Source organism: Sceloporus occidentalis, unplaced genomic scaffold, assembly GCF_023333645.1.
Source record: "Sceloporus occidentalis isolate IW3139 unplaced genomic scaffold, rSceOcc1.0.p SCAF_25, whole genome shotgun sequence".
In the NCBI taxonomy this organism is placed as follows: domain Eukaryota; kingdom Metazoa; phylum Chordata; class Lepidosauria; order Squamata; family Phrynosomatidae; genus Sceloporus; species Sceloporus occidentalis.
This window is the reverse complement of record NW_028317005.1, coordinates 4780525-4793674: the sequence shown is the minus strand read 5'-3', so window position 1 is coordinate 4793674 and position 13150 is coordinate 4780525.

Genomic DNA, 13150 nt, shown 5'->3' with positions numbered 1-13150 from the left:
TAAGTAATGTCACTAGGGCAGGCAATATAATCAGTTTTATTTAATTGTTTGACTAATGAAATTGACCAAGCCAGATAATGGTTTACTGTTTTTGATATTTTCGTTTATATTGTATAAGACATGCTCATTTCAAAAAATAAATTCTTTATTGCACTAATGTTCTCCTGTGCACATAATCTTTAACAACTCCATAAATTACACTTAGAAAATTATGTTGGAATGGAACAGTGTCTCACAACACTTTGGTTCTGTATGTATAAAAAAGATGGAAAGTTTATGTTACTCCATGGACAAGGAAAAAAACAAAACTCAACACGTGCTTAGTGATGAACACATTTGGTAAGCACTGATGACTTGTCATAGGTACCAGTGTCAAGAAATGAGTACTTTGCAAATGTCAAATTGAAAATCCACACCTTCATATATATATTTATTCCAATAACAACATTAATACGAGTCAACACAGTTTTTTGAAGGGCAGATCATGATATACTAACTTAACTGTATTCTACAGAGAAGCAAGCAAAAATATAGATCATAGTATTTCAGTACATGTGATTTATTTGGATTTTGTGAAAGGATTCACTATAGTTCCTCAGAGGTTACTGTTCAAAATAAAGGAGTTAGGCTTAGGCAATATTGTTCAAATAACTGGCAGAGCAGATTTTATATTGACCAATGCAAGGATATGCATTTTGGGAAAATAAATAAATGTACAAAATATAGTTTAAAATGGGTTGTGTTAGGGGAATCACTTAATGAGAGGGACTTGGGAATAGTTGACAATAAACCTAACAACCGTGTCATCTGCTACAAGGGCAAGGGAGGTATTGTCACATTTAAAACGGGGTATTGACTCACAGGAGGGAAATGTAATTCAATTTCATGTAAGTCAATGGTAAGACCCCACCAGCTCATTATGGAGCTTGACAAAGTGCAGAGGCAGGCTTAAGACTTAATAAGAGGAATGGAACATCTTAGTTATGAAGAAAGGGTATACAAGTTTAATTTTGTTACACTACAATAAAGGTGTTTTACAAGAGATACAATATTATTATACAAATACATTCTGTGACAATACCAGCTGCTCTCAGAGGACCTGTTCATTAATAGGACTTTACAAAGAACAAGGGGCCATCAATTCAGACTTGAAGAAAGGATTTTTGTACTAAAAGCAATGAAAAGGGTTCTTTACAGTAAGAGCAACAAAGAGCAATATACAGGGATATAATTGGCTGTAAGGGCATGATTTGTTATAGTTTGTTGATCCGGTGAGAAATGACATCATTTTATAGTCATGAACTAAGTTTTCCTCTTTTTAAAGCACAATTGGAAATTGCTTCAATGTGGGAGGTTTGATGTCACCCAAAAGTGTTGCTTCATCTAAACTTTCAAAGGTTAGCATACAAGAGAGCACAATGTTTTGTCTCAGTGGAACAGTACCTTAATAGTATGGGCCCGTGCATGTTTACTCTTTAGTGAAAATGTAGCTAATATATTGGCTCAAATATTTGGACCTGCCCATGATTTACAAGTTGTTTGCTCACATGGAATCCAATGATTTTATATACTGATATTTACGTTACCATAATACCACAATTAGTTGGAACTAACACTTTTATGACATATAGGTTGAAGTCATGATTTAAGTTTTTACAGCAGAACGATTGGGCAGACTGGATGCACTCAATGGTTCTCATCTGCAGTCAAGTTCTGTATTTAAATTTGGTGACATAGAATGTAAATCTAAATGAGAAACCATACGCTTCCTGTCCATAATAATACCACGATGCAAACAGCAAAATTCTGTGTGAATCATGTTTGTTGAAACTAGATAAAAGCAAATGTTTCTTCTGGTCTGCTATATTGGCTATTTTGCAAATTTTTTTTCCCAAATGAAAAATACATCTATTGTAAAACATTGACATCTGATGTACGGCGAGATAATATTGTTCTGGTTTTTATTGCCAGTTTTACATTAACACGCATCTTGCGGTTTTTTTTAATACATGAAAAATGATTTCTTATTATGTATGTATATTGGCTCCCACAGAGATCTGGCTTCAAGCCATTTCTTATAATAGCTGTAGCCAAAAGGCTACCTTCCCCTTTTACATTCTGTATATGACATACCATACATCACTTGTTACTGTCAAAGAATATATCTCACACTCCATTGACAAAAAGCTTGACCTTGGACCTTATTCCTTGATGTTGAATACAACATTGTTTATGGTGGTTGTCCACTTGAAATACCGGCCCTAATGTTCCAGAAAATCTGCTGGTCCCTTAATGGGCTCATTCAGTTAAAATAGGGAAATATTTAGGCTCATTAAGAAATTAATTATGTGGAATGCCTGGCAAAGCTACCTGTCGAAAAGAATCACATATTGAAGAAAAGACAATTCATGAGTAACACATTTTCAATTAAGCTGTGCCATTAGGTGTCCAGTTTATATATATATATATATATATATATATATATATACATATATATATATATAGTACATAAATCATAAATTAGTCTAAACCTACAATGAAAAATATAATCAGCCATTTCAATTCATAAGTAAATGAATGTGAGTTATTAAAACGTTAACAGTTATTCGTTTTAGTTATCTATTTGATTGTTAAATTGAAACATGAGGAAAGTTATCCATTATGGCCAATATTTTACTGCTTGCAATATATTAAATGCTAAAATATTGGTTGATGGCAGATGAGCCACCAGCTGGGACCAATAGAGTTGCTCGCACAGACTTTTTAAAATCCTGGTGCCGCAGCTTGGCCGGGGGAAGACCACTGGTCTCTCCGCTCCAAGAGTTACAGGTCCGTACGAACGACAATAGAGTAGCTCTTACAGACCTTTAAATCTTGGAGCGGTCTCCCCAGGCCAAGTTCCCGCCCCCAGGAATGAAAGGGCCGTGCTTGCAAGGAAATTTCCTTCCTACTGGTGTTTTTGACAATACCTAATTTTTGGGAAACTAGGACCTAGATCATAGACACTTGTGATTCTGCCAGTTCGTTAACCCACTGTGTGCCGAACAGATTCAAATCTCATTTAATTGGCACCGTGGCCAGACTCCATTTCCATTTGATCTGAGGTCGCTTGCTGGCATTTATTGTGTGTGTGGCTCATATTGGAGAATTTTCTATAAAGATTCATGGTGCTGTCAGTGTTCTCAGTACTGATAATATTTTTTAAAGAGGCTTAGATTTTTATTATATGGAATTACACTAGATTAGTGTGTGGTGATCCTGTTAGAAGGTCCCCATTTTATGGCAATATGGGTAGCAAATACTTTTTTGCTGTGAAATCCAGATTTTTGACATTGTCTGCTCATTCACTATTTAAATGCAAAGCACCGGAGGGTTTAATTCACCAAAATACACTGCTCAAAATAATAAAGGGAACACTAAGATTACACATCCTAGATCTGAATGAATGAACTAATCGTATGACATACTTTTGTCTTTACATAGTTGAATGTGCTGACAACAAAATCACACAAAAATTCTCAATGAAAATCAAATTTATCAACCCATGGAGGTCTGGATATGGAGTCACACTCAAAATCAAAATGGAAAACCACACTACAGGCCAACTTTGATGTAATGTCCTTAAAACAAGTCACTACTGAGGCTCAGTAGTGTGTGTGGCCTCCACGTGCCCGTATGACCTCCCTACAATGCCTGGGCATGCTCCTGATGAGGTTGCGGATGGTCTCCTGAGGGATGTCCTCCCAGACCTGGACTAAAGCATCCGCCAACTCCTGGACAGTCTGTGGTGCAACGTGGCGTTGGTGGATGGAGCGCGACATGATGTCCCAGATGTGCTCAATCAGATTCAGGTCTGGGGAACGGGCGGGCCAGTCCATAGCATCAGTGCCTTCCTCTTGCAGGAACTGCTGACACACTCCAGCCACATGAGGTCTAGCATTGTCTTGCATTAGGAGGAACCCAGGGCCAACCGCATCAGCATATGGTCTCACAAGGGGTCTGAGGATCTCATCTCGGTACCTAATGGCAGTCAGGCTACCTCTGGCAAGCACATGGAGGGCTGTGCGGCCCCCCAAAGAAATGCCACCCCACACCATTACTGACCCACCGCCAAACCGGTCATGCTGGAGGATGTTGCAGGCAGCAACACGGTGTCTCCAGACTCTGTCACATGTGCTCAGTGTGAACCTGCTTTCATCTGTGAAGAGCACAGGGCGCAAGTGGCGAATATGCCAATCCTGGTGTTCTCTGGCAAATGCCAAACGTCCTGCACGGTGTTGGGCTGTAAGCACAACCCCCACCAATGGATGTCGGGCCCTCATACCACCCTCGTGGAGTCTGTTTCTGACCGTTTGAGTGGACACATGCACATTTGTGGCCTGCTGGAGGTCATTTTGCAGGGCTCTGGCAGTGCTCCTCCCGCTGCTCCTTGCACAAAGGCGGAGGTAGCGGTCCTGCTGCTGGGTTGTTGCCCTCCTACGGCCTCCTCCACGCCTTCTGATGTACTGGCCTGTCTCCTGGTAGCGCCTCCATGCTCTGGACACTACGCTGACAGACACAGCAAACCTTCTTGCCACAGCTCGCATTGATGTGCCATCCTGGATGAGCTGCACTACCTGAGCCACTTGTGTGGGTTGTAGACGCTGTCTCATGCTACCACTAGAGTGAAAGCACTGCCAGCATTCAAAAGTGACCAAAACATCAGCCAGGAAGCATAGGAACTGAGAAGTGGTCTGTGGTCACCACCTGCAGAACCACTCCTTTATTGGGGGTGTCTTGCTAATTGCCTATAATACCCACCTGTTGTCTGTTCCATTTGCACAACAGCATGTGAAATTGATTGTCCATCAGTGTTGCTTCCTGAGTGGACAGTGTGATTTCACAGAAGTGTGATTGACTTCGAGTTACATTGTGTTGTTTAAGTGTTCCCTTTATTATTTTGAGCAGTGTAGATTTTAGAATGTGCCAATATATTTAAGTCGTTAAGTACTGTCCCAAAACATTCTGTTTGGCTTAGGGGAGGGGATATTAATTTATGATCAATGTAATCACACATACAATATTCAACCGTACACGGAGTTTACAATTTTAGTATATGACATATTGCTGTTAATTAGCGAGTCCTGATTCATAATATATTTTCAAAGCAAAGGGATAATATTTGTTGTTTTATAAACAATTCACTGTTTTTTAAAAGTTCCCCTTTACATCAGTTAATGGTTAAACTTTAAATAACTGAATATAAACACATGATTGGGGAAAAACATTTTATCATATTTTTTGGCTGGTTGATAGATCCAAACCAAATAGTTCGACCCCTGGTTTAACATATATTTTTTTTTAATGATGGACTTTCCTAATCCCTTCCACCACTCATTTCACTCTAACACATCCCCCTTGAATTAGCAACAGGATGGGAGCAAGGTACAGTTTGATTTCATCCTTGATTTTTATTTATTTTAATCCCCCCACCATACCTTACTCGTTATACATGGGCTCTATGCCCTTCCAAGTATGTGATTAAAATACATATATATTACAATATAATATTGGAAACAGGTAGTGCCAGCAATACATACATATTACTGCATTTTACAGCGTTATAATTTTTCCCACTCAAAATTGCGATAGTTTATCTGAACTTAATTAAAATATTATATATTATAATAATACATTTTTATCCTGACTTTTATCCTGGTTTTTATTCTGATTTTTATCTCACTGGAGCTATTTACTTGATGGAGAAAATACCACCATGGGCTGGCTGGGCCAGGGGGCAGGGGGGCAATTGCCCCACAGGACGCCCTGAATCTGGGCCGGCGGGCCAGCAGACGAACATTCAAAGAAGCCGCAAAGTTCAAAACTAAGCAACTGCGAGCGGGATTTAATGCGGCCGTTGGCGGGGGCAGTCCGCCCCGGGTGCCGCTCATCTGAGGGGTGCCACCACGCGGGCACGCCTCCATAAACGATGCGTGCAGCAACTGTGGCTGTGTGTCGGGTGCCTAATGTCAAATCACGACGCACAACACTGAAGCCACGCCCACCATATTTCGCGATCAGTGCACCGAAAGGACAGGACACAGAAGAAGAAGAAGAAGAGGGGGAAGAAGGAAGAGGAGGAGGAGGAAAAGTGACAGTGACAGAGAAAAGGTAGGGAAATATTCAGGGAAAGTGGATTAGTAAGTGTGTGAGAGTGATGGGTGTTATGCTGTAGTTTATGCTGGGTTTCAGATAGCATGGATGTGTAAGTGTGGGGGGATAGCAAGGCATAGGGAGGCTGTAATCACATTCCTATCATGCCCAGATTCCATCATGTACTGGCTGCCTAGGCATGATAGGAGTGTGATTGCTGTTATCACTTATATTTTTTTTGTCCAGCTTTAGTGTGTAAACAACACTTTTATTAAAAGTAAATAACACACCAAAATTGGACAGAAAAATTCAATAACAGTATAAATATATATATATGATTGTAAACAGCAATTACACTCCTATCATCCTCTAGATTGTAAGCTTGTGAACAGGTCCCTCTCCACCGAATGTATCGGTTTGTCTTAGTCTGTCAATTCTTGTCTTGTCATATCCCTTGAATTTATGTATTGTATTAAGCGCTGCGTAAACTGTTGGCGCTATATAAATAAAAGATAATAATAATAATAATAAGTCAGCCAGCACATGCTAGAACCTGGGCATGAAAGGATTGTGATTGCTGTTAACAATTATTTATATGTATGTATGTATATAACACCTGGGCGCGCTGGCAGAGTCATTTCAGAAGAAGGGCTACAAGGAAAAAACTGTATCCAAAAAAATTTAATCTGCTGTAAAAACACCACAGGAAAGGCTTCTAGAATACAAAAAAAGGATAACACAAGCAGGATCCCTCTGGTAGTTACCTACAACCCAACTCTTGAAGAAATCAATCAAAATTATTAAAGACCTACAGCCGATACTCTCAGAAGACCCCATACTGAAAAAAATATTCCCTCAGCCCCCAATACTGGCATTCAAACAACCACCAAACCTATAGAAAAGATTAGTGCGCAGCAAACTGGCCCCAGAACAGGAGCATACACAGAATGGCACTGTACCATGCAACAAATCCCGCTGCAAACTTTGCCAACATATATGTGACAGCAACACAGCCAGTCACAACAACAAAACATATATCATCAGAGATTCTTACTCATGTACATCGACAAACGTGGTGTACATGATACAATGTTCTGCATGTGACAAAGGGTGCTACATTGGAGAAACGGGGCTCCATCAAAAACCATGAGGAAGAAAAATATTGCACCCCGGTAGGACATCATTTCACACAGAACAATCACTCCATCCAAAACCTAAAAATTAAAGCACTCAAAGGAAATTTCAGAGACTCTCAGGAAAGAAAAACATTTGAGATGAAAATGATTACACATTTTAACACCATAAAAGAGGGACTTAATGTGGATTCTGGCTTCCTTACACACTACCAGAACATCATATGAACTTCATCTAAACATCCAATGTGTGTGTCTAATTGCTGTTATTATCTTTTATGTTTTACTGTGGTGTTTGGTTTCCCTAAGTGTATTTGTTCTGTCCCTGGGTTATCGCTCTACATCTCTGCATTTCTCACCTCCAGACCTATTACTTACGACACCCCACTCAACCCCCACCCTTCTCTAATATCATCACTTGTTTTAAAGTTGTAACCTCTATCATGTTGATTAGTATTGCTTCGGACATGATGAAGCTCTCGAAAGCTTGTCTTTTTAATATTATGTTAGTCCAATAAAAAAGGTATCACCGCATACTCTGCAATACTCTATTTATTTATATATATATATATATATATATATATATATATATATATATATATATATATATATAAATATTGTTATTGATTTTTTTTGGTCTAATTTTGGTGTTTTTTTGTTTTGTTTTTTTTCGGTTTTGGCCAAGTGAATGCTGAATTTTAATTTCGGTGCATCCCTACTATATACTAAGCCAGTCACTGAAGTGGTAGGCCTACACCACATCAATGTTTGGCTTAGTATATAGTGATAGGGGTTGTACTGCAGTATTGTCAGTGTCTGGCTCAATGTATAGTGATAGGCACACATTGATGGTGGTACAGCGTAATCCCTAAATATATAATGATAACAGTTATGCTATACCACCGTCAATGTGTGCCTCAGTAAGTAGTGATAGGTGTTATGCTGTACCACTGTCTGTGCGTGCTGCAGTATATAATCATAACAGTTAACCTGTACCACCGTCAATGTCTGCCTCAGTATATAAAGATAACAGTTATCTTATACCACGTCAATGTTTGCCTCAGTGTATAATGATAGGTGTTCTGCTGTATCACAGTCAATGTGAGCCTCAGTATATAATGATAGCAGTTATATGGTGATAGGTGTTATGCTGTACCACCGTCAATGTCTGCCTCAGTATATAGTGATAGGTGTTATGCTGTACCCCCGTCAATGTCTTCCTCAGTATATAATGATAACAGTTATGCTGTACCACCGTCAATGTCTGCCTCAGTATATAATGATAACAATTATGCTGTACCCCTGTCAATGTTTGCCTAACCATATAAACTATGCAGTTTTAAAGTGTGTGTGGGGGGTGCCACATACAGGATCTGCCACAGGTGCCAAATACTCTAGGTACGCCCCTGCGTCGTTCGGCAGTCAGGCCCAATGGCCGTACCTCAGCTCTTCGTCCCACGTCTTAAAAGGGGTGGGATGAAGAGCTGAGGCACGGCCATTGGGCGGCGCGGTGCGTGCATGCCGGCCGCTTTAATTTCATTAGGCGCCGGTGGAGTGATTGACGCACAATGGCCGCTTTCAATGTCGCTCGCAACCACTTTGATGGCGCAATGGGCCACTTGACTAGACTTGCCCCCCCCCAGGCCTTAGGCTGCCAGCCCTCCCCTGAATACCACCCATGCAGATGAGGCTTGAGCAACCTTTATGAGTGTAATATATATAATTAATGAAGTTACCAGGCTATGAAAAGTAGCAGATAGTGGCAAATTGCAAGCGGAGTTGCATTGATCAGTGTTCACAGTTTTATTAATAGAAACATTTTTGGAACCTTTCTATGTTCACAATTGTAAAATCCTTATTTACAATTACAAGTGACAAAATGGTTTATTTTTAGCAAAGCTTGTTATCCCAGATTTATCAGATGAGAGACTGTGAAAAGCCTTTTGCTGATTTGTTATTAGTATAAGGCACGTATGTTATCATGTTCTCTTACAGTGAGAATTGTAATATGGGAGCAGATGGTACAATGCAGAGCAACTGTAGACCGTTTGGAAAGCTTAAACTCTTAAACTGAATGGCAGATATGAAGCAAAAAAAACCACAGTTGCCTTAGAATAACAAGCGATATATAAAAGGAACTAAGTGCAAGAGACTACAATTCAGTATTTTAAAATCTATGACTTCAGTGTAATTTATGATTTGATTGGTGATTTGAAGGGTGTCTGACCACATAAGCCTTTTTTGTTACAGGACACAATCACATTCTACATTTTCCTTACAGTAAAGTTAAATGTATGAACTTTCTCAGTTATGCTATCCACATATTGTAGGGTAACGCTTTAGTGCTGGTATGAAACATGTTAAATGTATGTATGTCTCCAACTCTGAAAACATTAAAAAGTGTGGGTCCCAGTAACGATCCATATAGTATCCCACTAGTAAGAAGACCTTCCTCTAAATACACACATCCTGTCTTGCTTCCATAACAAATCCTAAATGCATCTTCAATCTCTGTGAGCGGTAGCTCCTGAAGAACATCTGATATCGTTGCTACCTTCACGACCGTCCTACTCTTACACCTCTTAGTTTAGAGTGCTCCAAGAACAAATGTTTCCTCTTATCGAAAGTTCACACTTGTTATCATTTTTTTTCAGTAGATCAAGTATTATCAACCTTTGAATCCAGGATGGTGTCTCAGAAATATCTGCAGCAGGGTAGGGAGATGTCCCAGCACTGAGGCTGCATTCTGAAAGGGATACAAAATATTTGTGAAGAGGCACTTGGAGAGACTGTGGGACAGGCTTCCTGTCTACAGAGAGCAGATACCAACAGCCCCTAACTGTCTGTCTCTAGGTTTTAGGGTGTTACTAAGAAGAAGGCAACCAAAATTAAGAGCAGCAGGATAAGTAGTGTTGGAAGACAACGGACAAGATATAAATAGAGAGGTTCTGAACAGCAGCAAGTTTGTTGCAGACAGAGCATGAGTTCTACAGGGCACAAGAGAAAAAGTGGAATTGCAATCAACAGGTATGAGGTTGCAGCAATATGTTTTTTATGAAAGGTGTAAGGATGTAAGCATGTAGAAATAGGGACATGTCAGGTATCCATGTCCCCTGACGATAGGAAAAGGGAGAAGAAAGCAAAGAGGAGGTGGGATTGAGGCTTAAAGAGACTGGTGAAAAGAATAAAAAGAACAGCAAGTAGGAAACCATGATGGTAGTTTGAGTGAGTGAGATTACATTAGACCTGATGTCTATTACACCTGGTCTAATAGTACACCTGGTAAATTCAGAGGGAGATGGCTCCCTACAGTATCCTTCTAGTTTAACTTCAGATTATTTACCCACCAAGGGACCTGCTGCTTGTAATACAGGGTTACTTTACAGGGTTATGTGTTGCTTTTGTAGTCATTAAATCATAGCTTTAGAGTGCTTGTTAAATCTATGCACTTTATAAGGTTATTCATTGATTTTGCTTTCTCAATTAAAACTGCATACCTTTCAAATTTAAAGGAATGCAACTTAATATAAATTTTTCCAAGGAAAGATTTATTCATATTTATATTAAATCTGGTTAAAATGCAACAAGAAATATGTCCTCAAAACCAAATAAAAATGTCTTTTAATTAGCATCACATTGAATATTCACAAGGATTTGCCTAGGCTGAGTGTGGCAACTAGATAGACAACCAGGCCAAAGTCTACTCATATGTGAGACCAATTTCAAGCCAACTGCTTACTACAATGGTAATAAATTGTGATGGACCTACCAATCTTTTCATAATTTTGTATGCTGCTTTGAGGGGTTCCATGACAACACACAGAGGGAGCAGATAATTTACTAGTTCATTTTTACCCCAATGACGGCGCAACAAGCTCCGAAAGCATCAGGAAACATTCTTTTTTTAAATTCTACGCTTAATATTTATATTATGAGGGAGGAACTTGAAATACTAAGAGCTCTTAACAGCATAGGAGATCCAAACTTAATCACCATGCTTCATCAATAGCAGAGGTAGTGTTAGCTCCTATACAAATAGATTAAGCTCCTTTAGAGAATGTGGGAGAGAGACACAGTATCAATATTTATTGCATTTTAAAAAAATGGTTTCACCATTCACCATATATTAGAAATATGCCTCTAAAACTCTAGTGTTAAATAATACTAATCAAGTGTTGTACACAACGCACAGTATTTTATTTGTCTGTACAAAAGCTGCATCTGATGTCCCAGCTCAGAGCCTTTAACACATGCAGTAATAACCATAAAACCGCCCCATAATTGCATTATACTCCACAGCCAATAAATGCTCACTCGGTCTACTGGAGAGCTAAGCTATGTTTACATTGTATCATCCTGCATTAGTTATTCTTTAAATATATTTATGTCCTTCCCATAAAGCATTTAAAGGGTGTCAGCACAATTTTATGACATATAATCTAGTTTATAAGTGCTCTATAACGTTAAACAAACATAACACAAAATACCAATCTCAAAATGCAAAACCTATTTATCAGATGTCATCTCTCGCTGAAAAGATTACCATCTTGATATGCCATTCACATTGGTGCTATAAAAGCAGATATTAAAATATACAGTAACGGGTACAAACATTTGAATTTATTCAATACTGCACCTGGATACAAGCTATAATGTACTAGTCATTATGCAGAACCAGGCCTGTTTCAGTTGTCTTTAAGTATTAAACGTTAGTCCATATATATATATACAAAGCCAATCATAGTGCAAAGGGTTGAGTGTCGTGCAATCTACAAAAAATCTTCAATTGCTTTTAATGTAGTGTTGTTCTTAAAAATATAGTTCCTTTTCTTTTTGTGCTGCAAAAACAAAATGATGTGATGAACAGTCTGATGCATAGATATTTCTTATGCTTGGCCTGCCCTTACATGTGTCCCAGTTGGTCTATGGCACCCCAAAGGCATGTTCTTTCAGGATAGACTCTTGGAGAAAGAGAAGTGTTTCTGCCCCTCTCTTTCTTCGTGAATCTATCTGCATTAGTCTTGCCTCCTGCTTCTGTCTTCTTTCTCTGTCCGCTTATTCCCATGTCTTTATTCTGTCTTCTTCCACTTCTCTGTGAACCTGGCCTTCCAGTGCACTTCTGCAAAATGGTGAGCCTTTCCCCCATTCCTCCAATCAGAGGAGAATGTGTGCCCAGAAGCTCCGCCATTGAGGAAGAGCACCAAGAGGTATGTTTAGTTAGGATATTAGTTTAATAAGTTTAGCAAGGTAAGCACTGTGGGCTTTTGGCGGGTGTGTGGAAATTTCATTTTACATTCTAATTGAAAACTAATCTAATCTAATCTAAAATCTAATTATCTAAATTTTATGGAACCACCATATTGCTTCAAATGAGACATGAGCTCAGTAAATTTATCTGCACAAATTCCAAGTTTGAAAAACAGAATTGTGCATGTTCCAATTTAGACCCTATAACCTCCCAAAAAATACGGCATATCTATGTAGGTGGGAGCTGGCTATATCAAGGAAATGTTGAATGCAAATTAAGATTTTGTTCTGCATTTACACATATTCTTATATTCTGTTGACGAAATCAACTGCAATTCAGTGAAAAAAACCCATTTTTTATACTAAATTTTAAAATATATAAATGAAAATAGAGGAATGCCCTAGTTGTCTTGAGAAAACAATACATGGTTTGTGTGGGTGAAGGGTGGAAGCACAGTTAATCAAACACATAACAAAAATGCTGAAAACCCTTGCGTCCTCAAGAGTATAATTGTGTAAAATACATGCATCCTTAAGGGGTTAAAAAGATTTGTTATTAATATTATTTTGCAATTTGTGAGTGTCTTCTCATATTATTGTATGTATGGTACAACCCGGTAATTCCTTTAACTTTTTCT